Below are 27,697 nucleotides of genomic sequence, written 5' to 3' on the forward strand. Positions count from 1 at the left end.
AGTTCCTGGTAATTTTTTCCAGTGGAGTTTTCAGTTTACTGATTTTTTTTTTTCACTCAGAAGGGGCTGTGAAGTCAACAATGTTAAGGCAGTGTGGTTTAAGTGTTTTAAGTTCTGTTTCTGTTAAATGTATTCTATTCATGTTTACAAAGCAACAGAAGAAAGCTTAGAGAATTAAGTACACATAAATTTAATCACACAAGCTTGAGTATCTAGATTAACTTCAAAACGATCAGTAAATAATATTTTAAACTTCCACTGACCTTATTAAAATACACTTCCAGAAACATTCTGTTTGAACTATTCTTGTAAATTGGTCATCTTGCAAAACAGCTGTGGCAATACGATATAATGAAGAGAGCAGTGATTTAGCAATGAGAAGGCTGGGAGTCCTTGTCTTGGCTCATTCACGGGGAGATCACATGACATGCCAAAGTCCCCTAGATGAGGAAGCCATGCATGAGAGGATTCAGGATTGGGTCAATGATCTATCATAGAATACTTTCTATGAGTCTGTGCTTAAACTCAGAAACCTCACAAAGAACACACCAGGGAATTTGGTGAGAGCAGGAGCTTCACCTCATGCAGAATTGCAGTGTGATTTTAGAGTGCTGTTACCATTCTTATGCTTAGAAGGCAGAGTGTCTTCAGTTAGGATTCTGTCGTGTTTAATGGATCCCACTCTTGTTGGCTTAGACAGAAAGGTGTTAAATGGTTTGCAGAATTGTTGGGAAGGCTAAGCTTCCAGGAGCAGCTCCCAAAGTCTCCACACACAACTGGACCACCAGGGAACCTGCTGTCTCCACCAGGACAGGACTTGGAAACCTGCCACCACAATTACCAACACCAGAAGGATCTTGTCTCTGCTAAGTCTCTGTCCACATAGTGAATGCCCTGAGCCCTGCCTCTCTCTCCCTGACTCAGGTCCCACTCCAGGTCTTGCCCAAGTCTTTCTGATTGGTGGAACTTAAATCACACCCAAAATCCCAGCTGCAGGAGAGCTCTGAGATTTCATCTTTCCAACCTCTGTGTGCCACATAGGGGTTGGAGCACTTGCTGACAAGCCTTGCAACCACCACTGACAGTGAGATATTTATGATCAATAACATTTGCATTTTTCACAATTTACAGCATAGCTGTACATTTTATTTAAAGCTATTATCAAGTCACTCTACAGATAACAACATTATTTCTGATCATTTTGGAAGAAAACAGCTTTTTTAAAATTGAGAGCAATACCTACATTATTTCCTAAAGAGCCAAAGCTGATAGAGAAAACAGGATGTTGAATTTTGAATTTTCCTTTCAGCTTTATCTTCTCCATGTCAGTTCTGTTTTCCTCTGTGTCTTTTTATCCCATGGGGATGTCCTCCACCTTTTCAATCTGATTTGCTCTTTGCCATGCAGACCTGTGGATGAAGAGCCAGAGTCCTCCAAGGTAAATGCTCCTGGCCAGTGGCCTGGTGTCTGTGTTAACTGAACATCTCCAATGCCCTCAGTCTGCAACCACCATTAAGTCACTTGCCAAGTCATTTGACTTGGGACGCCCAGGTGTTTGATCACTTTTTTTCTATAAGCAAAGCTCCAAATTCAAACTTTGGCCCGACATTTGATATGTCAACTGTCTCTACTCCACCCTGGCTCCACTTTGGCTGTTACAATCACAAGGGTGCTTTCCAGGTCCTACTAGGTGCAGCCACTGCCTGCAGGAGCCTGGCTGAGGCTCCAGGGAGGCACTGATGGAGAGCCTGGTGCATGAATAACACAAATGCAGCCTCTTCCTCTCTACCTCTTCCTTCCATCCGGTTCCTGCCTTGTCACCTTTCTTTTCTGCCTCTCATAGCCATTAAATTCAGATCACTACTATTTGCCTTTTTGTCATCTCATGAGAATTACAAGGGTCATCTGGAGACTTCATCTCCTAGGAAACAAGGCATCAAGTCTGTGCACCTGGCCCTCTTGTAGGCGCCCCTGGCCATCCTCATCTTGCAACCTGCTAGATGTTGTTCTACCTGGTCTTGTACCTGAGCACCTGTGCTAATCTGTCACTCCTGATCTTGGTACATTCTCAGCTTTTCCTGGAATTGTCTGATGGACTCACAATTCCACTGTAGTCATGCTTATCTTTATATATGAGAAAGATATGTAGCTATACTTCATACATCTACTGTACACATAAACATAGCAAATAGAAGAAACAGAATGTGCATCTCTCTACGGTAACAATATATTTCTTCCCTGGACTTCAACAAATATGCCACTGTATTGGAAGACTGTTGTAAAAGTTAATCTTAGGACGTACCTGGTTGTCTCTGCTAAAATAGTTTGCAGCTAAATTAGATGATTAGACTATGCATATTGAAAGACATGGAAGGGCTGGGTGCGGTGGCTCATGCCTGTAATCCCAGCACTTGGGGAGGTCGAGGCTGGTGGATCACCTGAGGTCAAGACCAGCCTGGTCAACATGGTAAAACCCTGTCTCTACTAAAAATACAAAAAAAATTACGTGGGTGTGGTGGTGCACACCTGTAATCCCAGCTACTCAGGAGGCTGAGACAGGAGAATTGCTGGAACCCCAGAGGTGGAGGTTGCAATGAGCCGAGATTGTGCCATTGCACTCCAGCCTGGGCAACAAGAGTGAGACTCCATCTCAAAAAAGGAAAAAAGGAAAGATATGAAAGCCGAAAGCCCAGTGACTGAGTCTGTGAAGGTGGGAAATGAATTAACAGTAACAGTTTGTGCAAGAACTTTCCTGTTCCTTCCTCCCCGAGGCACCTCATTATTTAAACATTTTCATTTTACTGAGTTACCCTACATCTAAGACTGACCTCCACTCAGCTAACTCCTCCTTCCCTCTCATTTCTCCAATTCAGCTTTAGTCCAGAGGAGAAAAGGAAAATAGAGTAAATGTTACACTAAACATCATGGGATACTTCTTAAGTCACCAAAAAAGTGATAACAAATTAATAAGTATTATTCGCTGTTTTGAACTGGATCAACATATAAATGTTCCCATCTCTTTTCTTGGCAGGTGAAGCTGGACTGAATATTTCTGTCCATAAGACTATTAGAATCCCCCAAAGTGGTATACTGGTGAGGACCTCACCAGCAGCTGCTGTCTCTCCAATGCAGGTAGATGAGCCTCAGAAATAACCACTGCTTGTGGTTTGCTGTGTATTCCTCTAGATGTTTTTCTTTACACATATTAGTGAGTGTGGAGAGAGAGAGTGTGTGTTTTGTAAATTCGATTACACTGTGCACTTATTCCGAAATCCATTTCACTTTATCGTTGGAATGTAAGCTCTGTGAGGGCAGAGATTTTTGTTTATTGCACTTGCTGTTATAGCTCTTGTCTGTAACAGTGGCTGGCACATGGTCACATCACAGTAGAAGCTCAATAAATATTTGTTGAATGAATGAAAAAATACGTCCAAGACATCTTCAGATTTCAATATTTGGAGAAATGATTCATTTTTTAAAGAAGGTTACGTAATATATGGTGATTTATTTAGCCACTATTCTACTAATAGACATTTAGGTTGTTTTGGGTTTAACTTATTACAGAAACAATACAGGGAAGATCCTTGTACAAATTTTTGACCATTAAAGGGGCTATTTCTGTATAAGGGTATGTATCAGGACTCATTTGCAAATATCAGAGATCACTATAATTAAGCAGAAAGGAATTTAACCCAGGGCATTTGGTACTAGAAGGGCTGGAGAAGGCAGTAGGCTCCACTGAGCTTCCAGGAAGGGTTCCCAGAGCATCTCAATGCTGACCCATTAAAAGACCTTCTGTTTCTGCCAGAATCAGGAAGTCTTTCTGTAGGTGCTTGCTCAGGACCACCACTGCTGCCAAGATGTAGGATAAGCCTCGGGATCACACAGCCACAGGTGCAGTCCGTACCAGCAAAACAGGCTCTGTGCCTGCCTCACACTGCCTGGATGATGATGAAACAGATCCCAGAACCTCTGCTCCCCTGCCACAGAACAGCAAATGCCTTTCCAGCCATGCTTGCCAGGAGAAGCTGCAGGCAGGCAGCCTTACACTCCCTTGGACCTTCCAGATCCTCTAAGAGGGCGCCTCTTCGACAGAAACTAGGCCACTTGATGAGCCAAGCTTTTAAGACTTTGGCAAATACACCCTTCAGGCAAATATGTCCTAGTTTCTTATGATTCAGTAAGTCACCCTACAAAGAGATGAGGATGGAGTTGAGTGAGCCTGTGCTGAGATCTTCCACACATTGATTCCTAGAAAAGGAAAATGGAGTCCTAGAAAAGGAAGTAGATTGACCTGTCCCGGCATGTTGAAAAACTTGATAGACACATTGCCCTTCAGTTTGCCCTGCTACTCACAGCATGCAAGGTACTGTTTTCTCAGAATTTGCACACTCTATAAATAATTTTAAAGATTAAGTAAATGAACAATGATAACTTGCTTTGCTTTGTTCATCAGTAAGGTTGAGCACTTCATACATTTAGAGGCCATTTATCTTTTGTATGTGTCTGTGGAAACTCATGTACTTGGCTTGTATTTCTTTTGAGGTGTTAGTCTTTTTCCTGGGTTTTTTTAAATTATTTTATTTTTTTGAGACGGAGTCTCGCTCTGTCCCCCAGGCTGGAGTGCTGTGGCTCGATTTCGGCTCACTTCAAGCTCTGCCTCCCAGATTCATGCCATTCTCCTGCCTCAGCCTCCTGAGCAGCTGGGACTACAGGCGCCCGCCACCATGCCCGGCTAATTTTTTGTATTTTTAGTAGAGACGGGGTTTCACCGTGTTAGCCAGGATGGTCGGGATCTCCTGACCTCATGATCTGCCCACCTCGGCTTCCCAAAGTGCTGGGATTACAGGCGTGAGCCACCGCGCCCGGCCATCTTTTTTGTGTTTATAAGAAATCTTGATGTATTATGTTTTTTAACTTTTTTTCATATGTAGTGCTATTATTTCTTAGTCATCTTTTAACTTTGTTTATAGTTATATTTTACTGAAGAGAAATGTTGCCTTTTTGTGTTTTCTTTGATTTTAAGTGTTTTGTTTCCTTCCTTAAAATGTCTTTCTAGCTATTAGTTTATTAAAATATTCTTCCTTAGCATCTTTAAAAAGCCTTTTATTTGTTCAGTCTTAAAACCCATGGAAACATGGGCTTTGGATTTTGATGATCTTCTCCTATCTTGACTGTGTTCTGGAATCAGAAATTAATTCTCTGGAGGAATATTACATCATCTAGAACTTCAAATTATAGCCATGTTTTATTTTATTTTTATTACTATACACAAAATAGAATGAGTTTCTGTATTCATCTTCTTTCTTCCCTTTTTAAAAACTTTTCAGTTCAGGGGTACGTGTGCAGGTTTGTCATATAGGTACATTCGTGTCATGGAGGTTTGTTGTACAGATTATTTCATCACCCTGGTATTAAGCCTAGTACCGATTAGTTATTTTTCCTGGTTCTCTCCCTCCTCCCACCCTCCACCCTCAGGTAGGCCCCAGTGTCTGTTATTCCCCTCTATGTGTCCATGTGTTCTTATCATTTAGCTCCAAGTAAGAACATGCGTAGGGACTTTTTTATTAGGCAAAATGCAGGAATTGATACCAAGGTAGGGAATGTGGGCTGGGCTGTTTAGAGCACGTAGAGGGTTGGGGGGACTGTGGGTCACCATATCTGCTGGCAATGGCTGTCTTGTGTCATGGGCCACCTGGTGCTCTGACCAGTGGCAACAAGGCTGTATGAACCCGTTGTTCAGTTTTCCTTCCTGAAGTGGGACACTCACAACCTTGGTTGGATATTTTGGCTCACCTAAAGCCATTTCCTGGAATTCTTTAAGTAAAAGGCAAGGTTAAACATTATGAGAGCACCGAAGAGCAAGTTTTTTTTTTTTTTTTCTATAAAGGTCAGATAAGGAATCGATACCTGATACGTAAGCCTTTTTGTGAAATACCACACACAAAGATAAAAGCAAACAAAATGTAAATGATAGTTTCTTGAATGATTAGAATGTGAAAAGTCATGCAGTCACCACTCCCATCCAGAAGAGGAGCAGCGCCAGCTCCCAAGACCTCTCCTATGATTTTCCCATCATAACCCTCGCTACTCCCAAAGATAACCGTTATCCTCACAATTCTTCTCCTTAACAGATCTTTACAAAACTATGCAGCCCTAAACATTATGTTACTTTTCCTTACATCTGAGTTTTATTACAAATGGAATTTTAAAACTCTGTAATATTTACATCTAGCTTTTTTTACACATTAAGTTAGTGAGATGTATCCATGTTTTTCTGTAATTTGTAACAGAAATTGTTCATTTCTGTTCAGATTCCGTTCATGTAACCGTAATTTGTTCATTTTCTTCACCTAAAAGCCATTGTATGAGTATACCTTTATTTATCCATTCTGTCATTAATGGACAGTTGAGTCGTGTACAGTTTGGGGCTATTATGAATACAGCTGTTATGTCCTCATGGATGTCTCTTGAAACACGTATGTGCTCGTTCCTGTTGGTTACATACTTAGGAATGGAATTCCTGGGCCTTAGGGTATGCATACGTTCTAGGATAGTGCCAAACAGATGACTGAAGTATTTGTGTAACTCATGTCTTTTCAGCAATTTATGAGAGGTCTGTTTCTCTGCGTTCTCATCAATACTTGGTAGTGTGTTAGTCTTTTTACTGGAGGTCATGTGGGTAATGCGTAGTAGTGTCTCACTGTGGTTTTGATTTGCGTTTTTCTTTTGGCTGAGGAGGCTGAACACCTTTTCTTTTTTTCTTTTTTCTTTTTTTTTTTTTGAGACGGAGTGTCACTCTGTTGCCTGGGCTGGAGTGCAGAGGTGCAATCTCAGCTCACTGCAACTTCTGCCTCCTGGGCTCAAGCGATTCTTCTGCCTCAGCCTCCTGAGTAGCTGGGATTACAGGCGCCCGCCACTATGCCCCACTGATTTATTGTATTTTTAGTAGAGATGGGGGTTTTACCATGTTGGCCAGGCTGGTCTTGAACTCCCTGACCTCGTGATTTGCCCGCCTCGAACTCCCAAAGTGCTGGGATTATAGGTGTGAGCCACCATCCCCCACCGGATGAACACCTTTTCATATGCAAATTGACATGTGGATAGTGCCTTTTGGGATGCACCTGTTCAGGTTTTTTGCCCGTTTTGTTTGTTTGGCGAGTGGGATTTATTGGCTCTGTAAGCAGGATATGAACTTTTGCCCATTTATAAAATCAGATTCTTGTTGTTTTCCTCGTTGCTTTAAAGAGTTCTTTATGTAGTCTCCATATAAGTCCCTTGTCAAATAGATATGTGGCAAATACCTTCTCCCAGTGTGCCTTAAATTATCTTCTTTTGATGAAAAAAGTTCTTACTTTAATTAAGTCTAATTCATCAATCTTTTCTCTAATGATTAGTGCTTTTTGTATTCTGTGTAAGACATTGTTTATTCCAAGATCATGAAGATATTGTCCTATGTTTTCCTGTAAAAGCTTTATTGTTGTGTCTTTCACACTAAATAGATACGCTCTTTAAAATTGCCAACTCCTACTGCATTCTTACATTTTGCTAAAACTTCTGACGATTCCAGCACCACAACACTCCCTTCCCAGGCTGAAGCTTTTTGGGAGGTGGGGATGGAAAATGAAAGAAGCTGGCGAGAAAAACCCAGGCTTGGCTGGGCTCAGTGGCGCACACCTGTAATCCCAGCACTTTGGGAAGCTGAGGTGGGCAGATCATGAGGTCAAGAGATTGAGACCATCCTGGCTAGCATGGTGAAACCCCGTCTCTACTGAAAATGCAAAAGTTAGCTGGATGTGGTGGTGCATGCCTGTGATCCCAACCATTCAGGAGGCTGAGGCAGGAGAATCGCTTGAACGCAAGAGGTGGAGGTTGCAATGAGCCGAGACCGTGCCACTGCACTCCACACTGGGTGGCTGAGCGAGACTCCATCTCAGAGAAAAAAAAAAAAAAGGAAAGAGAAGAAAAGTAAAGTAAAGGAAAGAAAAAAGAAAAACCCCGCCTCAGACAGGACCCAGCCCAGAGAGTAAATTAGCAGGACTGGGAGTCTCTGCCATATCAGCAGTCAGATGTCTTAAAAGTAGAATCTACCCAGAGTATATGTATCTTGTATCTTTGCCATAACTTTCTTTTCACTTTATGTTAAAGAAGAAAAAGAATCCCAGCACTTTGGGAGGCTGAGGCGGGAGGATTGCTTGAGCCCAGGAGTTTGAGGCTGCAGTGAGCTGTGATAGCACCACTGCACTCTGGTCTGGGTGATAGAGGGAGACCCTGTCTCCAAAAAAATTAAAAAAAAAAACAAAACCTTTCATGCTACTGACCAACAATAGAGGCTTTCAAGGTATAAACTCACCTCAGATCCCTGTTTGTTCTTCCTGCTACCCTGTCCACTCTGCCTCCACCCTGTTTCAAAGCTGGACCATGCCATGAAGGAAGGCTCCTCGGTTACAGCCTCTCCCACCCCATCAACCACGCTGCTGAGGACATAGGAAAGAGTAGGGAGCGAGAGGGAGGCGGCTGCCTGCAGGAGGTTTAGCATAAAGGAAATAGGAATGGTAATGGGAAATTGAAGAAAACATTTAAAAAGAGCTGTCATTCGAGTATGACACCCCTGATGCCGCCTGTGCTGTCCCCCACCTGACAGAAATGGACCGAGGCGGCTGCCAGAGTGGATATGAAAAAGCAATTAACATTTTCAGAAGGACTGGCCTTCTATGATGCAACCTTGATGTACTGAGATTGCAGGGAAGAGACACAAAGTTTCCAGTCATGATCACAAGAACAGTATTTCCTGCTGGAGTGATTTTTTGGTTTGTTTTTATGACCATCCTGGATTAGTTTGCAAAACATTTTACGTTTGAGGAAACCCAAAACTCATTTTGCCTGAAGAGATATATTCTTTCATCGTTAAATCTGTAAAATTACAAATATAAGTATGTGTCTGCTGTATTTTATGTGTCTAGATCTGATTGTCATAGGCTTGTTCTCTCAGAATTAGAAAGCCAAAAGGAAAAAAAGAAGAAAAAAACTGGTGAAAGTCAGATGGTTGTCTTTTTGAAAACCAGTAGCCATGTGCATTTTACTTAAAATAACTTTATTTCTACCTCACCAAAATACACCATGGTAGGTTATGTCTTTCCCTCTCTGTCTCTCTCCTCCCTGTACACACCACACACACACACACACACACACACACACACATAACTTTTAGATTCAAGGGGTACATGTGCAGGTTTATTACGGTGGTATATTTTGTGATGCTGAGGTTTGGGATACAGTTGATCCCATTACCCAGGTAGTGAGCATAGTACCCAATGGTTAGCTTTTCAGGCCCTGCCCTCCACCCTTCCTCACCCCTTTTGGAGTCCCCAGTGTCTGTTGTTCCTATCTTTGTGTCTCTGTGTACTCAATATTAAGCTCCCATTTATAAGTGAGAAAGTGTGGTAAGGTTTTCTGTTCCTGCATTGGTCACTTAGAATAATGGCCTCCAGCAGTGTCCATCCTGCTGCAGAGGACATGGTTTCCCTTTTTATGGGTGCATAGCATTCCATGGTGTATATGTACCATATTTTCTTTATCCATTCCACCATCGATGGGCATCTAGGCTGATTCTATGTTTTTGCTATTGTGAATAATGTGATGAATATACAAGTACACGTGTTTTTTGGTAGAATTTTCCTTTGAGTACATACCCAGTAATAAGATGGCTAGGTTGAATGGTAACTCTGAGGTTCTTTGAGAAATCTCAAAACCGCTTTCCACAGTGGCTGAAAGAATTTACACTCCCAGTAGTGTATAAGTGTTCCCTTTTCTCCACAGCCTCACCAGCAGCTGTTATTTTTTGACTTTTTAATAGTAGCCATTCTGACTGGTGTGAGATGGTATGGTATCTCAACGAAGTTTTTATTTGCATTTCTCTGATGATTAGTGATGATCAGAATTGTTTGTATGTTTGTTGGCCACTTGTATGTCCTCTTTTGAGAAGTGTCTGTACATGTCCTTTGCCAATTTGTTAATGGGGTTGTTTTTTGCTTGTTGATTTTCTTTATCAATTCTGGATATTAGATACATAGTTTGCAAATACTTTCTCCCATTCTGAAAGTTGTCTGTTTACTCCATTGATAGTTTCTTTTGCTGTGCAGAAGCTCTTTAGTTTAATAAGATCCCACTTGTCAATTTTTGGTTTCGTTGCAGTTGCTTTTAGGGACTTAGCCAAAAATTATTCGCCAAGGTCAATGTCAATGGTATTTCCTGGGTTTTCTTCTAGGATTTTTATATTTTGAGGTATTCCATTTAAATCTTCAGTTAATTTTTGTATGTGGTAAAAGGTAGGCCTCTAGTTTCATTCTACTGTATATGGCTAGCTAGGTATCTCAGCATCATTTACAGAACAGGGAGTTCTTTCCCCATTGTTTGTTTTTGTTGAAGATCAGATAATAGTAGGTATGCAGCTTTATCTTCTCTTCCATTGATCTGTGTGTTTGCTTTTATTTCAGTACCATGCTGTTTTCATTACTGTAGAGTTGTAGCATAATTTGAATGCCAGTAATGTGATGCCTTCAGCTTTGTTCTTCTTGCTTAGGACTGCTTTGGCTATTCAGGGTCTTTGCTAATTCTATATGAATTTCAGAATAGTTTCTTCTAAATCTTTGAAAAGTGCGGTTGGTAGTTTGATGGGAATAACATTGAATCTGTAAATTGCATTGGGCAGTATGGCCATTTTAATGATACTGATGCTTCCAATCCATGACCATAAAATGTTTTTTCATTTATTTGTGTCATCTCTGGTTTCTTTCAGCCTCCTTCCATATGTTAACTCAGTAATGAGCTTGTTTTCAGGGACCTGTTCAGCTCCAGGTAATATTGTAGGTGCTGGGGATTCCATGGTGAATGAAACAGGCAATAGTCCCTGCTCTCATGGAACTTACATCCTCATGGGGTCTGGCAGTTAACTGAAATAAAAGGTAACATACGTACCGTATTTGAAGGTTGTATTGCTGTGGAGAGAAATAAAGCAGGGAAGGAGGATTGGGAATGTTGGGTGAGTGGTACAGTTTATACACAGTGGTCAGAGAGGTGACATTCGAGCACTTGCTCCCCTCCCCTGAAGGGCTTTGGTGTCTGTGTGTAGGTTTATTTCCCACCAAGGACTATGTGTGGAGGGTCAAAATAAGGAGGTCATCACTGCCGTGACGGTGCCGATAGGACCTAAAGTGACACACCGTGGGCACCCCAGGTCAGCAGCACTGGGAAGTGAGCACCACAGCCAGACCCACCTGCCGAGCCCCAGGCCAGCTGCGTGACGTCTTGAGTGGCCCAGGATTGAGACCCAGTGAAAGGATGTGAGTCTGCCCTTTCGATGAAGTGAGGCCCTCACTGAGCTCAAAATGGCGCTCCTAGGAGACCCTTCCACACATTCTGCTCAACTCAGCCATTTTCCAAGCCAAGTGGGCAGCCCTGACCCAGGGAACTCATACATCTCCTTTTCTTTCACCTAAAAGTCTACTCTGGGCTCCTAGTTCTGTGTTCTGATGGGGAAGTTTCCATCTCTAATGTAATTTCCAGTAAGAATTCTGAAGGGGCAGAAAGCTGAGATGGGAATATGTCAGGAAGAATTCTAAAGATAACCCCCATGATGCTCCCTGGTAGAATGTCCTCCCCTTTATATGACACAGGGAGATGGTCTGGATGTGCCTCACTTAATCACAGAGCCCTGTAGAAGCCAAGTGATGTCTCTGGCTTGTGGCAGAAGTCGGAGAAATTCAAAGCATGAGAAGGACTCTGATTGTTCTTGGTGGCTTGAAGAGGGAGGGGCAAGTGAGAAGGAGCCGAGAGGGGCCCCTGGCTGACAGCCAGCAGGAAACAGGGACTTTCTGTCTCTAAAACATTAGTGCTGAGGTCCTAGCAATGCCCAGAAATTGCCATGTCAGTGCTCTGGAGTTTTGAGGTTGACAACTCCAAGTGTGGTGCCACCGGGTCCTTTGTCTCCTCCTCTGTCCTGATGCCCTCATACCTCAGCCAAGCCAAGGATGCTCAGTTTGCTTTGCCTTCTGCTTTCCCTCAGCTGGGGGATCTTGGGCTGGAAGTCACTCTGATGAATTTGTGGAATTCACCTCTAAGTCTGTCCTAAGTCCTCTGTCACCTCCCAAGAAGCATGATGAGGCACAGCCACCCTACACCTCCATGGGTGGCACTTTGGCTGCATTCCTTGGTCCCTGCCATACCACTGGACCCTTGGACACTGGTGAATCAGGCAAGGGCATGGATTGAGTCCCTACATCTCACCTGCATCTCCAAAGCTGGAGTCCGTAACCCTTAGCAAGTTGTAATGGGATGTTTAAGAGTTTTAAAGGCTGCTGGTTTCCTGAGTGGAATTAGAATATTAGAGCACTACTGTAGCATTAGAGCCAGCTACTCCGTGAGGTGGTGAGAGTTCTGACCCTGGGGGTGTGAAAACAGGAGGTAAGGAGGGACACAATGAGGGCATCCCGTAGTGACTTTAGGCTTGCTCGTTTCCGCAGACAGAAAATTCCTAGCAGTGGGATCTCTTTATTATATCGCTCTTAGAAACCCACCTGCCAGATCCCAGCTGTGGTTTTGTTACTATTCATTGACATGAGTAATAAAATTTAAATGTTACAAATACAGCTAAATGCTTTTTGATGCAGTCCTTGTTCCCTCTTGCCTCACTTGGTGAGAGCTGGTGACGTCATGCAAGTTCTTGCAGGCTTCTTATGCTTCACGCTCGTGTGTGTTCACAGACAACACAGCACTGTACTGTGTGTGTGTGTGTGATCTGTTTGGTTTTGTCTTGTTTTACTAAAAGCGATCATACTATAAGGCTCATGCTATAAACTACTTTTATTCACTTAGCATCTGTCCTAAGAGCTTCCAGATCTGTCTCGTTAACTGTGGCATAGACTCCTGACTCTGGCCTGGGCACCCTGCTGATTCAGGCGTCCTCTATTGCATGGACATTTACATTGCTTCCAGTTTCTGGCTGTCATTAGGGGGCTCACTGAGGAGGAGAATTTCTTGGCGGGTGGGTTAGGTCTGTGGTCTACATTTAACTGACCCTGGCCAGTTGCCCTCCAGAATGCTGCTGCCAGCTCCCTCCCTCCAGCGGGGTGTGAGTTTATGTTTCTGTAGATCACCCCCCTGCCCCTGATGTTACCAAACGTTAAAACTTTGCAACCTGATGGGTGAAAGTTACTTTTTCATTGTTTAGTTGTGTTTTTCTGATCTGGGGAAGATGGCATTTTCTGTGTTTGCTGACCATCTGCATCTCCTCTCCTGCTCTGTGCACCATCACCCTGCTCCAGCTGCTTCCTGGAGCCTCCCTCCTTCCTCTCCACCTGCCCACGTCCTCTTCATCCTTCAGTTTCTTTGTAAGGGCCCATGGGCTTTCTTTGGCTTTTACGTTCCTCTCACTCCACCTTTGGCTGTTGCTGGGCTTCCCATCCCCTGGGTGGTTTCAGAGGATGGGGAAGACACAGGAGTGCAGTCGCCATGCAGTGCAATACGGGTCGTAGTGTTCATCCTCCACGGCCTTTATTGAGGACTTACTGTGTGCCAAGAACCTGCTCTAAGAACTTAACTGTGCTCCTTCCCTTCATGCTCATAACCATCCATGAGACAGGCAATGTTCTCATCCCCTTTTACACAGAGAACATGGAGGCACAAAGGAGTTTAATAAATTGCCACCAAGGCCGTCCACTGGTGTGCGGCAGAGTCAAGATTCAAACCCAGGCTGTCTGGCTCTGAGGTTCCTCTGTTAGGTGTCAGATAGGGCCAAGGAGACACAGAGAAGGAGCACCACCTGACTTGGGCTGGAGCAGTCAGGGATGGCTTCCTGGAGGAGGTGACACCTCAGTGGGGCCTTCAAGGAGGAGCTGACCAGGCATTGAATGTCCAGGAACAGTGAAATGCCTGAGTGATGCTGGGAGGCTGGAGAGCTGGCCTGGCTTGTGGTGTGTGCCAGGGGGCAGGAGATCAGGACTAAGGGGTGGCCAGGGTCAGATCTAGAAGACTTGGGCCATCCCATAGTCAATACCTCATCGCAAGGCCAGGCAGGCCTTCCACTGCTCTGTGTGTACCCCATGGGACACCAGGAGCCTGGGCCGCAACCACCCACCTGGGCCCCTGAGACCCAGTGCACAGGCATGGGGGTGGGAGTGGGTGTGGCTGATTTACATCCAACAGGTTGAGGGGAAAACCCAGAAACTGCAGCCCGGGCACTAATCAAATCTAAGACTAATAATAAGCATCCTGAGTAGTGAGTGGCCTGGGCTGGAGTGGACAAGCTGGCCAGAGTGGATGGACCAGGAGGAGCCGTGTGAGTAGCCAGGCAGGAGGGCAGGTGGGAGGTGTGAGGAAGGTTGGGCCTGAGTGTCAGTGGAGGTTGGCAGGGTCCAGTAGGTGCAAGGCCCACCGCAGATCCACACACTGGGGCAGTCCCAGCCTCCCCAAGCCCCTGCACATGGAGAGCCCCAGGTCTGGATGCCTCTGGGGTGTGGGGCTTGCCTTTCGGGAGAGAAGCCACTGAGGCTACAGGGTTGGCCACACCATCAGGAATTCCCTTTGTCACCACGGCCCCCACACAGCCCCCATTTTCCCCCTTACATGCCCGCTGGACCATTTTAATGCTAATCTCAAATACCAGATTGTTTGAGTTGCTGAGACTGCAGGATTTATTCCTTAAGAACACAAATTAAAACAAAAAACTAAGCATCATACGATTCCTGCCAAAACAATTCCTGAACATCATCACATAGCCTACCAGGGTTCAAACTGCTCCCACTATCTCTTCAATGTCTTTCTCAGTTGATTCGTTCAAATCAGGATCCCAGCATAGCCCACATTAGACATTTGGCGATGTTTTTAATCTATAACAGTTTCCAGTCGTTTTTTTCTTGGTTGGTTGTTAAAGATACTGGACTATTTATACTACAACATTTTTATCAGGGTGGGTTTCTAAGGCTTTATGAAAGGGCTCCAGATCCTTCACTGTGCAGACAGAACCCAAGGCCGGATGGACCCAGGGCACAGCCTGGATTCACAGCCTCTCCCTGCTGCTCTGTCCCCACACTCCAGGCAGAGAACAAATCTGTTCTCTCATCCTCTTTTGTGTCCTGTGACCACGTCCCCAGAATCTACCCAGCCAGGGGCTCAAATACATAATGTTTCTCTTTCTGAAAAAGTTGGACAAGGCAGTGACCAGAGGCTGCTTTGACACAGGATGAAATTGCCCAGAGCCGTGGGGCCGGGAGTCAAGACCCAGCTAGAACTGTGACCTGGCACCAGCAGAGGCCACCTGGTGCTGCAGAATCAGCCCTGGCCAGTTGTTCAGTGACCCACTCTGGGACCTTGGCTGAGCCACTTCCCCTCAGTGTAAAATGAAGAAGACTGTCTTTCCTACCAGATAGCCCTCAAAAAACACAAAAGTGCTTTGAACCTGTCAGATCCCCTATTAAAGAGTCACAAGGAAAGGCTCTGAGAAGACCTGCAGTTAGAAAAATCCTTTGGCTCTCTTTAACCCAGAGATTTTTCTTTTTTTTTTTAATTAATTTTTTTTGCACACAAAACAATAAACATTTTCTAAAAATACATACAAACAAAAAGATGCGTATCAAACATATTAGGAAGGTTGCACATGGGAAGACGGGGAATAGAAATGGGGAGTGGGAATTAAAGAAAATGAATGAGAGAGGGACTTTGTATGGATCAATGATAATAACTCAATCCTCTATTTGACAAAGAAGAAGGAGAAGGAAGAGGAAGAAAAAGAAAGTGGGGTAAAGGATCAGAAAGGGAGGAAAATAGAAAAAATTAGAGTATGACTCCAGGGTAGACCTGTTTTGTTGTCGCTGGGTTGGTTGGTTGGTTTGTCTGTTGTATTTTTCATATGTTTCGCCATGTTGGCCAGGCTGGTCTCGAACTCCTAGCCTGAAGTGATCAACCCGCCTCAGCCTCCCAGAGCGCCGGGACTACAGGCGTGAGCCACCACATCCAGCCCTCACATTGCTTCTGGCCTCCGTGGTAGACCTCCCAGATGGGGCGGTCAGGCAGAGGCGCTCCCCACATCCCAGACGGGGCAGCCGGGCAGAGGCGCTCCTCACTTCCCAGACGGGGTGGCCGGGCAGAGGCGCTCCTCACTTCCCAGACGATGTAACCCGGAGATTTTTCAAGCTAATTTGACCACAGAGAACTTTCTTGGTGCAGCAACTGTTAACTAGCCAAACGTGTGGAGGCACAAGCAGAGGTCTCAGAGAATCACCCTCCTTGGCTGCTCTCTGGTCTTGGGGTACAGGGGAGAGTCTCTGTCCTGCATCCGAGTCTGCAGCAGCCTGGAGTGTGAGCCCAGCCCGCAGAGCTAGTGTCCAAGAGGAGTTCCCTTTCTTCCCTTTCCGTCAATGGAGCTTCTCTCTCAAGCTTTTATTCCGCCTGGCTGGTGTCAGTCTTGGGGTTTTCCTGCCCTCCTTTGACGATGGTCGTTCTGGGATTTTGATGGTGGTAGAGGAGGGGGAAGGGTCAGGCCCTCTGGTCAGCTTGGCATCTGCCATCTGGTCAGTCAGGCACTGTCTCTCCATAGGTCCAGTGGCGTTGGTGGCTTCTAGGCCATGAATGGGTCTTGGCACCTCTCTAAGGCTGCCCTTGTCACATAGAACCTGCTGCCCACCTTCCACTCAACCACCCCTTCATGGTGATAATGTGGTGGGTGGTGGCTTTCTCCCTCTTTGCTCCCCCCACCCAAAAGGGGGAAGAATCAGGGGTCTTAATTTTGTTCGATCCTTTGATTTTACATTTGCCTTTGAATATATAGTATAGTCAGATGGTTTGAAACACAGAAAGTATTAAAAGATATGTAATGGAAAGTCTCTTTCCCACCTTGTCCTCCAACTGCCCAGTTCCCACCTCCCCTAGAATAAGCAGCTTTATTGAGGTATAATTTACATGCCATGAAAACCTGTATAAAGTGTACAAGTCAGTGTTTTAGAGTTGTGCAGCCATCACCATAAGCTAATTTTAGAACATTTTGATGACCCCAAAAAGAAACTTTGTCAGTCTTCATTCCTCCCCAACCCCAGGCTACCACTACTCTGTCTCTGTAGATTTGCCTGTTTTGGACATTTTCCCATAAATGGAATCATATGTGGTGTATTGTGACTAGCTGCTTCCACTGGGCATAATGTTTTTAAGGGCCATCCATGTTGTAGCAGGTGTCAGTACTTCCTTCAGTTTTGTGGCTAAATAACATTCCATTTTATGGATATATTATGTGTGGTTTATCCAGTCACCAGTGGAAGGACATTTGGGTTGTTTTTACCTTTTGGCCACTTTGATTATTAACAATGCTTCCATGAACTTTTGTGTTCAGGTTTTGGGTGGACATGTTTTCATTTCTTTTGAGTAGATGGATACCTAGAAGTGGAATTGCTGGGTCATATGATAATTCCACATTTAGCATTTTAAGGACCTGCCAAACTGCTTTCCAAAGTGGCTGCGCTATTTTATTTTTTTATTTTTATTTTATTTATTTAGTTATTTAGTTATTTATTGAGACAGAATCTCGCTGTGTCGCCCAGGCTGGAGTGCAGTGGAGCGATCTTGGCTCACTGCAAGCTCCACCTCCCAGGTTCATGCCATTCTCCTGCCTCAGCCTCCTGAGTAGCTGGGACTATAGGCACCCGCCACCACACCCGGCTAATTTTTTGTATTTTTAGTAGAGATGGGGTTTCACCATGTTAGCCAGGATGGTTTCAATCTCCTGACCTTGTGGTCCGCCCACCTCGGCCTCCCAAAGTGCTGGGATTATAGGCATGAGCCACTGCACCTGGCCTATTTTATTTTTAAAATTTAATTATTTTATTTATTTATTTTAATTTTTGTGTTTTGTTTTTTGTTTTTTGTTTTAGATGGAGTCTCACTCTTGTTGTCCAGGCTGGAGTGCAGTGGCACAATCTGGCTTGCTGCAACCTCCGCTTCCCTGGTTCATAAGATTCTCCTGCCTCAGCCTCCCAAGTAGCTGGGATTACAGATGCCCGCCACCATGCCTGGCTAATTTTGTATTTTTAGTAGAGATGGGGTTTTGCCATGTTGGCCAGGCTGGTCTCAAACTCCTGACTTGAGGTGATCCACCCACCTCGGCCTCCCAAAGTGCTGGGATTACAGGCGTGAGCCACTGTGCCTGGCCGGCTGCACTGTTTTATAACTCATTTCATGCATGAGGGTTCCGATTTCTCCACATCTTCACTGACACTTGTCATTGTCTGTCTTTCTCACTGTAGCCACCCTAGGGGGTGTGAGGTGGTATGTCAGTGTGGTTTGGATTTGCATTTCCCTAATGACAAATGATGTTGAGCATCTTTTCATGTGCTTTTTGGCCACTTGTATGTCTTTTTTTTGGGAAAATGTCTATTGAAATCCGTAGCCCATATAAAAATTGGATTATTTGGCTCTTCCTGTCTTTGTGGCTCCGGAAAGGCGTTTGGGATACCCACGATGAGGCTGCTGTCATTTGTGGTGTTGGCTCTATTTGCTGTCACTTAAGCAGAGGAAGGAGCCAGGCTTTTGGTTTCCAAATCACTGCTGAACAGATACGTCGTGGAGGGACGAGACCTGAACTTGCAGTACAACATCTACAATGTCGGCTCAAGTGCTGCATTAGACGTGGAACTATCTGATGATTCCTTCCCTCCAGAAGACTTTGGCATTGTGTCTGGAATGCTCAATGTCAAATGGGACCGGATTGCCCCTGCTAGCAACGTCTCCCACACCATGGTCCTGCGCCCTCTCAAGGCTGGTTATTTCAACTTCACCTCAGCAGCAATTACTTACCTGGCCCAGGAGGATGGGCCTGTTGTGATTGGCTCTAGCAGTGCACCTGGACAGGGAGGAATCCTGGCTCAGCGGGAGTTTGACAAGCGATTCTTCCCTCATTTTCTGGACTGGGCAGCCTTTGGGGTCATGACCCTTCCCTCCATCGGCACCCCCCTGCTATTGTGGTACTCCAGCAAGAGGAAATATGACACTCCCAAAACGAAGAAGAACTGATTGGGGCTTCCACAGCCCTCCTCTCCCAAGAAATCCAGGTGCTTTCCAGACTCCAAAGGGTATCTTAAATGCAATCTCTTCTCTCTAAGCCCTTGGCCACTTTCTCCTGGATCCTGCCCTGCTCTCAGCCATAGTGAAGGACCAGGCCTAGGAGTCTGTGAGAGCCTCCTTGGTTCCATCATGAAGCCATAAACAGGAATGCCTTTGGCAATAGCCTTGAGCCTAGAGGGCCCTCTGATGCCCCACTGAAGTGCTGTTGGTTTATTGCTGGTAATGTGAATTCTCTCAGGGGTCTAGGAGGGGCATTTTGGAGACTGCCTGACACCACCCCCATCCCCTGCCTCCCCTTCTCAGAAGAGGGTGGAAGATGAAATGAAAGCTATGGGACTCTTGGAGGATACCCAGTGTCTATTCTGGGTTAGAGAAGTGCTTACTAAGGGGTTTTATAATAAAAACAAATGCCACATTGAAAAAAGAAAAAAAATTGGATTGTCTTTTTTCATTATTCTGTTATAAGCATTTTTTATATATTCTGGATACAAACTCCTTATCAGGTACAAGATTTGTAACTATTTCCTCCAAGTTTGTAGATTGTCTTTTTACTTTCTTCATGATGTTCTTTGGAACACGAAAGGTTTTCATTTTGATGAAGTCCAATTTTTATCCATCTTCTCATCTATCATGCACATTTGGTGTCATTGCCTAACCCCAAATCATGAAGATTTACTTCTATGTTTTCTTCTAAGAGTTCTATACTTTTAACTCTTACATGTAAGTCTGTGACCTACTATGAGCTCTTGTTTGTGTGTGGTGTGAGAGAGGGGCCCAAGTTCATTCTTTTGTATGTTAATATACAGTTAACCCAGCAGCATTTGTTGAAAAGACTATCGTTTCTCTCATTGACTTGTCTCGGTACCCTTGTTGAAAATCTATTGATCACAACTGTTACTCTCAATTATATTCTGTTGGTCTATGTCTGTCTTCATGCCAGACCACCCTGCCTTAATTAGTGTTGCCTTGCAATAAGTGTTGAAGTAGGGAAACGAGTCTTCCATGTATTTTTTCTTTCAATTCATGAACATGGGATGTCTTTCCATTTATTTAAATTTTTCATTGCCTGCCTGCCTACCTGCCTGCCTGCCTTCCTTCCTTCCTTCCTTCCTTCCTTCCTTTCTTACTTTCGTTTCGCTCTGTGGCCCAGGCTGCAATCTACTCGGCTCGCTGCTGCCCCTCACCGCGGACTGCCTGGGACTGGCAGCGTGTGCCTCCACCACTGCCTGCTTTTTCTCCTTTGGCTGCAGGCGCGGTTTGGCCATGTTGGCCACGCTGGTCTCCAGCTCCTGACCACGAGTGCTCTGCCCGCCTCAGCCTCCCGAGGTGCTGGGACTGCAGACGGAGTCTCGCTCACTCGGTGCTCGGTGTTGCCCGGGCTGGAGTGCGGTGGCGTGGTCTTGGCTCGCGGCAGCCTCCGCCTCCCAGCCGCCTGCCTTGGCCTACCAGGGTGCTGGGATTGCAGCCCCTGCCCAGCCGCCACCCCGTCTGGGAGGTGGGGAGCGTCTCTGCTCGGCCGCCCCTCTGCCCGGCCTCCCCATCTGGGAAGTGAGGAGCGCCTCTGCCCGGCCACCCATCGTCTGGGAGGTGAGGAGCGCCTCTGCCCGGCCACCCATCGTCTGGGAGGTGAGGAGCGCCTCTGCCCGGCCACCCATCGTCTGGGAGGTGAGGAGCGCCTCTGCCCGGCCACCCATCGTCTGAGAAGTGAGGAGCGCCTCTGCCTGGCCGCCCCGTCTGGGAAGAAGTGAGGAGCGTCTCTGCCCAGCCATCCCGTCTGGGAAGTGAGGAGCGCCTCTGCCCGGCCACCCCGTCTGGGAAGAAGTGAGGAGCACCTCTGCCCGGCCACCCCATCTGGGAAGTGAGGAGCGCCTCGGCCCGGCCACCCATCGTCTGGGAAGTGAGGAGCGCCTCGGCCCGGCCACCCATCGTCTGGGAAGTGAGGAGCGCCTCGGCCCAGCCACCCATCGTCTGGGAAGTGAGGAGCGCCTCGGCCCGGCCACCCATCGTCTGGGAAGTGAGGAGCGCCTCTGCCCGGCCGCCCCGTCTGGAAAGAAGTGAGGAGCGCCTCTGCCTGGCCACCCCGTCTGGGAAGTGAGGAGGGCCTCTGCCCGGCCACCCCGTCTGGGAAGAAGTGAGGAGCGCCTCTGCCCGGCTGCCCCGTCTGGGAAGAAGTGAGGAGCGCCTCTGCCGGGCCACCCTGTCTGGGAAGAAGTGAGGAGCGCCTCTGCCCGGCCGCCTTGTCTGGGAAGTGAGGAGCGCCTCTGCTCGGCCGCCCCGTCTGGGAAGTGAGGAGCGCCTCTGCCCGGCCGCCCCGTCTGGGAAATGAGGAGCGCCTCTGCCCAACCGCCCCGTCCGGGAAGAAGCGAGGAGCGCCTCTGCCCGGCTGCCCCGTCTGGGAAGAAGCGAGGAGCGCCTCTGCCCGGCCGCCCCGTCTGGGAAGAAGCGAGGAGCGCCTCTGCCCGGCCGCCCCGTCTGGGAAGTGAGGAGTGCCTCTGCCCAGCCGCCCCGTCTGGGAAGAGAGGAGAGCCTCTGCCCGGCCGCCCCATCTGGGAAGTGAGGAGCGCCTCTGCCCGGCCGCCCCGTCTGAGAAGTGAGGGCCTCTGCCCGGCCGCCCCGTCTGAGAAGTGAGCGCCTCTGCCCGGCCGCCCCGTCTGAGAAGTGAGGAGCGCCTCTGCCCGGCCGCCCCGTCTGGGAAGAAGTGAGGAGCGCCTCTGCCCGGCCGCCCCATCTGGGAAGAAGTGAGGAGCGCCTCTGCCCGGCCGCCCTGTCTGGGAAGAAGTGAGGAGCGCCTCTGCCCGGCCGCCTTGTCTGGGAAGTGAGGAGCGCCTCTGCCCGGCCGCCCCGTCTGGGAAGTGAGGAGCGCCTCTGCCCGGCCACCCCGTCTGGGAAGTGAGGAGCGCCGCTGCCCGGCCACCCATCATCTGGGAAGTGAGGAGCGCCTCTGCCCGACCGCCCCATCTGGGAAGAAGCGAGGAGTGCCTCTGCCTGGCCACCCCGTCTGGGAAGTGAGGAGGGCCTCTGCCCGGCCACCCCATCTGGGAAGAAGTGAGGAGCGCCTCTGCCCGGCCGCCCTGTCTGGGAAGAAGTGAGGAGCGCCTCTGCCCGGCCGCCCCGTCTGGGAAGTGAGGAGCGCCTCTGCCCGGCCGCCCCGTCTGGGAAGTGAGGAGCGCCTCTGCCCGGCCACCCCGTCTGGGAAGTGAGGAGCGCCTCTGCCCGGCCGCCCGTCTGGGAAGAAGTGAGGAGCGCCTCTGCCTGGCCACCCCGTCTGGGAAGTGAGGAGGGCCTCTGCCCGGCCACCCCGTCTGGGAAGAAGTGAGGAGCGCCTCTGCCCAGCCGCCCCGTCCGGGAAGAAGCGAGGAGTGCCTCTGCCCGGCCGCCCCGTCTGGGAAGAAGCGAGGAGCGCCTCTGCCCGGCCGCCCTGTCTGGGAAGAAGCGAGGAGCGCCTCTGCCCGGCCGCCCCGTCTGGGAAGTGAGGAGTGCCTCTGCCCAGCCGCCCCATCTGGGAAGAGAGGAGAGCCTCTGCCCGGCCGCCCCGTCTGGGAAGTGAGGAGCGCCTCTGCCCGGCCGCCCCGTCTGAGAAGTGAGCGCCTCTGCCCGGCCGCCCCGTCTGAGAAGTGAGGAGCGCCTCTGCCCGGCCGCCCCGTCTGGGAAGAAGTGAGGAGCGCCTCTGCCCGGCTGCCCCATCTGGGAAGAAGTGAGGAGCGCCTCTGCCCGGCCGCCCTGTCTGGGAAGAAGTGAGGAGCGCCTCTGCCCGGCCGCCTTGTCTGGGAAGTGAGGAGCGCCTCTGCCCGGCCGCCCCGTCTGGGAAGTGAGGAGCGCCTCTGCCCGGCCACCCCGTCTGGGAAGTGAGGAGCGCCGCTGCCCGGCCACCCATCATCTGGGAAGTGAGGAGCGCCTCTGCCCGACCGCCCCATCTGGGAAGAAGCGAGGAGTGCCTCTGCCTGGCCACCCCGTCTGGGAAGTGAGGAGCGCCTCTGCCCGGCCGCCTTGTCTGGGAAGTGAGGAGCGCCTCTGCCCAACCGCCCCGTCCGGGAAGAAGCGAGGAGCGCCTCTGCCCGGCCGCCCTGTCTGGGAAGAAGCGAGGAGCGCCTCTGCCCGGCCGCCCTGTCTGGGAAGTGAGGAGTGCCTCTGCCCAGCCGCCCTGTCTGGGAAGAGAGGAGAGCCTCTGCCCGACCGCCCTGTCTGGGAAGTGAGGAGCGCCTCTGCCCGGCCGCCCTGTCTGAGAAGTGAGCGCCTCTGCCCGGCCGCCCCGTCTGAGAAGTGAGGAACGCCTCTGCCCGGCCGCCCCGTCTGGGAAGTGAGGAGCGCCTCTGCCCGGCCACCCCGTCTGGGAAGTGAGGAGCGCCTCTGCCCGGCCGCCCCGTCTGGGAAGTGAGGAGCGCCTCTGCCCGGCCACCCATCGTCTGGGAAGTGAGGAGCGCCTCTGCCCAGCCACCCATCATCTGGGAATTGAGGAGCGCCTCTGCCCGACCGCCCCATCTGGGAAGAAGCGAGGAGCGCCTCTGCCCGGCCGCCCCGTCTGGGAAGAAGCGAGGAGCACCTCTGCCCGGCCGCCCCGTCTAGGAAGAAGCAAGGAGCGCCTCTGCCCGGCCGCCCCGTCTGGGAAGTGAGGAGCGCCTCTGCCCGGCCGCCCCGTCTGGGAAGAGAGGAGCGCCTCTGCCCGGCCGCCCCATCTGGGAAGTGAGGAGCCCTCTGCCCGGCCACCCATCGTCTGGGAGGTGAGGAGCGCCTCTGCCCGGCCACCCATCGTCTGGGAAGTGAGGAGCGCCTCTGCCCGGCCACCCATCGTCTGGGAAGTGAGGAGTGCCTCTGCCCGGCCACCCCGTCTGGGAAGAAGTGAGGAGTGCCTCTGCCCGGCCGCCCCGTCTGGGAAGAATTGAGGAGCGCCTCTGCCCGGCCGCCCCGTCTGGGAAGAAGTGAGGAGCACCTCTGCCCGGCCACCCCATGTGGGAAGAAGTGAGGAGCGTCTCTGCCCGGCCGCCCCATCTGGGATGTGGGGAGCGCCTCTGCGCCACTGTCCCTGCCCGACCGCCCCGTCTGGGAGGTCTACCACGGAGGCCAGAAGCAATGTGAGGGCTGGATGTGGTGGCTCACGCCTGTAGTCCTGGCGCTCTGGGAGGCTGAGGCGGGTTGATCACTTCAGGCTAGGAGTTCGAGACCAGCCTGGCCAACATGGCGAAACATATGAAAAATACAACAGACAAACCAACCAACCAACCCAGCGACAACAAAACAGGTCTACCCTGGAGTCATACTCTAATTTTTTCTATTTTCCTCCCTTTGTGATCCTTTATCTCACTTTCTTTTTCTTCCCCTTCCTTCTCCTTCTTCTTTGTCAAATAGAGGATTGAGTTGTTGTCACTGATCCATATAAAGTCCCTCTCTCATTTAATTCCCACCCCCCATTTCTATTCCCCAACTTCCCATGTGCAACCTTCCTAATATGTTTGATACGCATCTTTTTGTTTGTATGTATTTTTAGAAAATGTTTATTGTTTTTGTGTGCAAAAAAAATTAATAAAAAAAAATTTTTTTAATTTACTTCAGCACTGTTGTATAGTTTTCACACCTTGCACTTGTTTTATTAAATTTCTTCTTAAATGTTTTATTTAAAACGATGTTTTTTGTTTTTTATTTTTCAACAGGATTTCTTTATGCATATATGATCATTTACAAAATACAGATTAGAACTTTCCCCTTTTTGCAAAAACAACCCCCGAAATAAAAACAGAGCCTATGAGCCATGCTGTTATATACCTTTTGTTTTTATTTTTATTTTCTTAGTCAATATGTCTTGCTGTTCTTTTCATAGCAACATATAAAGAGCTTCCTCATTACTTTGATAGCTACATAATAATCTAGTGTATAAATATACTGTAATTTACTCAGTCAATTCCCTGCTGATGGATGTTGGGTTACTTTTAATCTTCTGCTATTACAAATGTTGCTGCAATGAATTTATCATTTCACACTTCAGGATAAATTGCAAAGTTTAATCGCCGGGTCAGTGGGTAAATCCCTCAGTAATTTTGACAAATGTTGCCAAATTACCCCCATGGGGGTTATTTCTATTTACTCTCCTTTCATGAGGAATAAGAATGCCACTCTCCCCATGGCTCTGCCAAAAGAAGGTATTATTAAACTTTTGGAGTTTTAACAATCTCAGGGTGAAGATGGTATCAAGTGTAGTTTGAATTTGCCATCTCTTTTGAATGAGACGAAGCATCCTTATGTTGTATTTCCCTCTATGAACTGTCTATTCATGCCTTTTGCCCATTTTTTTCATGGGTAGCTGGTCTTTATTTTTCTGTTTATTCTTTAGATCTGAGTTGCAAAGGTTTTGTGCCTGTTTTTCATATGTCTTTGGACTTAGGTGTTGTCATGAAGAAGTTTTTTTGTTTGCTTGTTTTGTGGATTCTGTTATGTATCTTTTATGGATTTTGGGTCATAATTAGAAAGGCATTTCATATTCCAGCTATGTAAAGAAATTATGAAATGGTTTCTTCTCTATTAACTTTACATATTTTTATTCTTTTCACATTTAAATATTTTATTGGGTTGGGTCTTGATCTGAGGGAAGTTATTTCCTGTGCTCGTTTCTGGCCCAGTCACTTTGTGCCAAGAATCCTTTCTCTGAAGTGTTGAAAGCAACAGCCAGGACTTTCCTGTTTCCCCACAAGGGCACCTCTCTGGATGGAGTCCTCCCTGGATGGAGGATGAAGGAGATGCAGGCAGGGAGTGAGCTGCTGATGAAACTCTGTATGATCCCTGCCCAGCTGTCTTTCAGCACAGTGCAAGAATGTGGCTTGCTTTTCCTTCCACAAGCCTTTACTGAGGACAGCTATATACAAGGAATCCAGTTACTGATTAGCATTTATCCACCAACTGCTGTGTGCCTGCTATCATGGAAGGCACTGGATTCAGAGACAAATTAGACAGTAGGAGGAGGCAGAATGGCTATATGCTGAAATGTCACCAACAAGAAATGTCACCCAGCAGTGGGTGCTGGGAGTTCAGGTTCTGGGAGTAGTTCAGGTTCTAGGAGTAGTTCCCTCCCACCAGGAACACTAATTTGATGCTACTATTATTAATAATTATCATTGGCTAGGCACGGGGGCTCACACCTGTTGTCTTAGCTACTTGGGAGGCTGAGTGGGGACAATCGCTTGAACCCAGGAGTTCAAGGCTGCAGTGAGCTATGATTACACCCCCGCAGTTTTGTAGAGACAGAGCAAGACCCTGTCTCTACAAAAAATTATCGTTAATATAATTATTTTATATTATTATAAGATTATAACTATTAACCCTTTATAGTTCATACTATTTATATCACAATAACAACTACCAGTAGTAGCAGCCATGTCTTGGGCCAGTTACATGTTTGTCATGTACACACCCTTGAGAAGATCTAGAAAAGGAAGCCTAGAATTTCCATTTTACAGGTCAAGAAAACTGAGGTTTTGCATGGCCCAGGTTCTTCCCAAGATGACTCAGCTGCCCTTTCCCCACCACGGGCACTTCACTCCAGCACACTCTGGGTTACTCATCCATGGTGAATCCATTTTCAACATCAGCTGGCAGGGGGCAAAAATTACGATGAGTAGAAGTGGCTGTCCCCATTTCACAAACAGAAAACTGAGAAGGTGACTTGACCAGTTCACCCAGGACCTAATTAAGTAATTCTTCCTTTAGAACTAGCACGGGGATGGTGGGCTCTCAACCCTGAAAATCTCTGAAGGTTCATTCTGGGTGGAGATAGGAGCAGGCAGGGGTGGGTCTTAGAGCCGTTTTCAGTATTTCAAAATAGCCCTGTGAGAAATCATATACAACTCACAGAAACCAAGAGCATCTTTTCCTCCTCCTCCATCATCCTCTTCCCCCTCATCTCTCCTCCTCTTTTTTCCTTCTTCCCCCCTCGTGTCTTCTCCTCTTCATCCTTCTCCTTCTCCTCCTTTTCCTCCTTCCTCTCCTTCCTGATTAACAGAAGCCAGGTTGTAAGGTCGTCATCTATTCCCATGCACGTCGCCCAGGTCTCAGGCTGCAGCCTCATCCAGGCACACATGCCATGTCGTCACACTGGAATCCTCTTCTGTTCCCACCTCACTGATGAGCTCAGCTCATAGCCCCCAACCCAAGTTTGCACTCAGTGTTTGCCTGAAGGATTGAGTGAGAAATTCCTATCTGCCAAGCTTTACTGTCCTTTTCTAGTCACATCTGCAGGTTTTCTTGGTGAAATTGTAAAGGGCAAGAAGAAGGAGCCGACCTCTCCCCACAGCCCTGCTCCAAACTCTTGCACAGACCCCTCCCCACCAAGGAGGAAAAGATGGAGTTGGCTCATGCCAACAGGAATTGGCCCCTAAATTTTTGTTTCTTCAATCCAGGTGTGGGCCTTGTCCAGCACAGCATTCTGTATCACAGAGAGTGGCAGTATTGATAAGGGCAGCAGCTCAGGAGGTTAAATCTTTACTAACATGCTTAGTACCATGCTAGGCACCTGCCATGCATATGCTGCTCACAATGACCCTGTGCCGTAAGCAACAGCATCCTCATTTTACAGGGGAGGATGCTGGGTCTCCAAGAGGGGAAGTTGTGC

General features: G+C 47.9%; 1 long non-coding RNA gene and 1 pseudogene across 2 annotated transcripts in view; both read left to right on the forward strand.

The window, feature by feature from the left end:
• The first annotated feature begins 1,361 nt into the window (after positions 1-1,361).
• Positions 1,362-27,697, forward strand: part of LOC115838287 — a 29,904-nt gene continuing 3,568 nt past the window's right edge. Inside the window, exons 1-2 of the long non-coding RNA XR_004033287.1 lie at positions 1,362-1,438; positions 3,032-3,132. This is a non-coding gene — a long non-coding RNA (uncharacterized LOC115838287). The remainder of the gene's footprint in view (positions 1,439-3,031; positions 3,133-27,697) is intronic.
• Positions 18,463-19,528, forward strand: LOC100580932 (annotated as a pseudogene). The gene has a single exon (XR_123457.4). The product of XR_123457.4 is annotated as a translocon-associated protein subunit beta pseudogene (transcript).

The sequence above is a fragment of the Nomascus leucogenys genome, chromosome 14, assembly GCF_006542625.1.
Source record: "Nomascus leucogenys isolate Asia chromosome 14, Asia_NLE_v1, whole genome shotgun sequence".
Lineage (NCBI taxonomy): Eukaryota > Metazoa > Chordata > Mammalia > Primates > Hylobatidae > Nomascus > Nomascus leucogenys.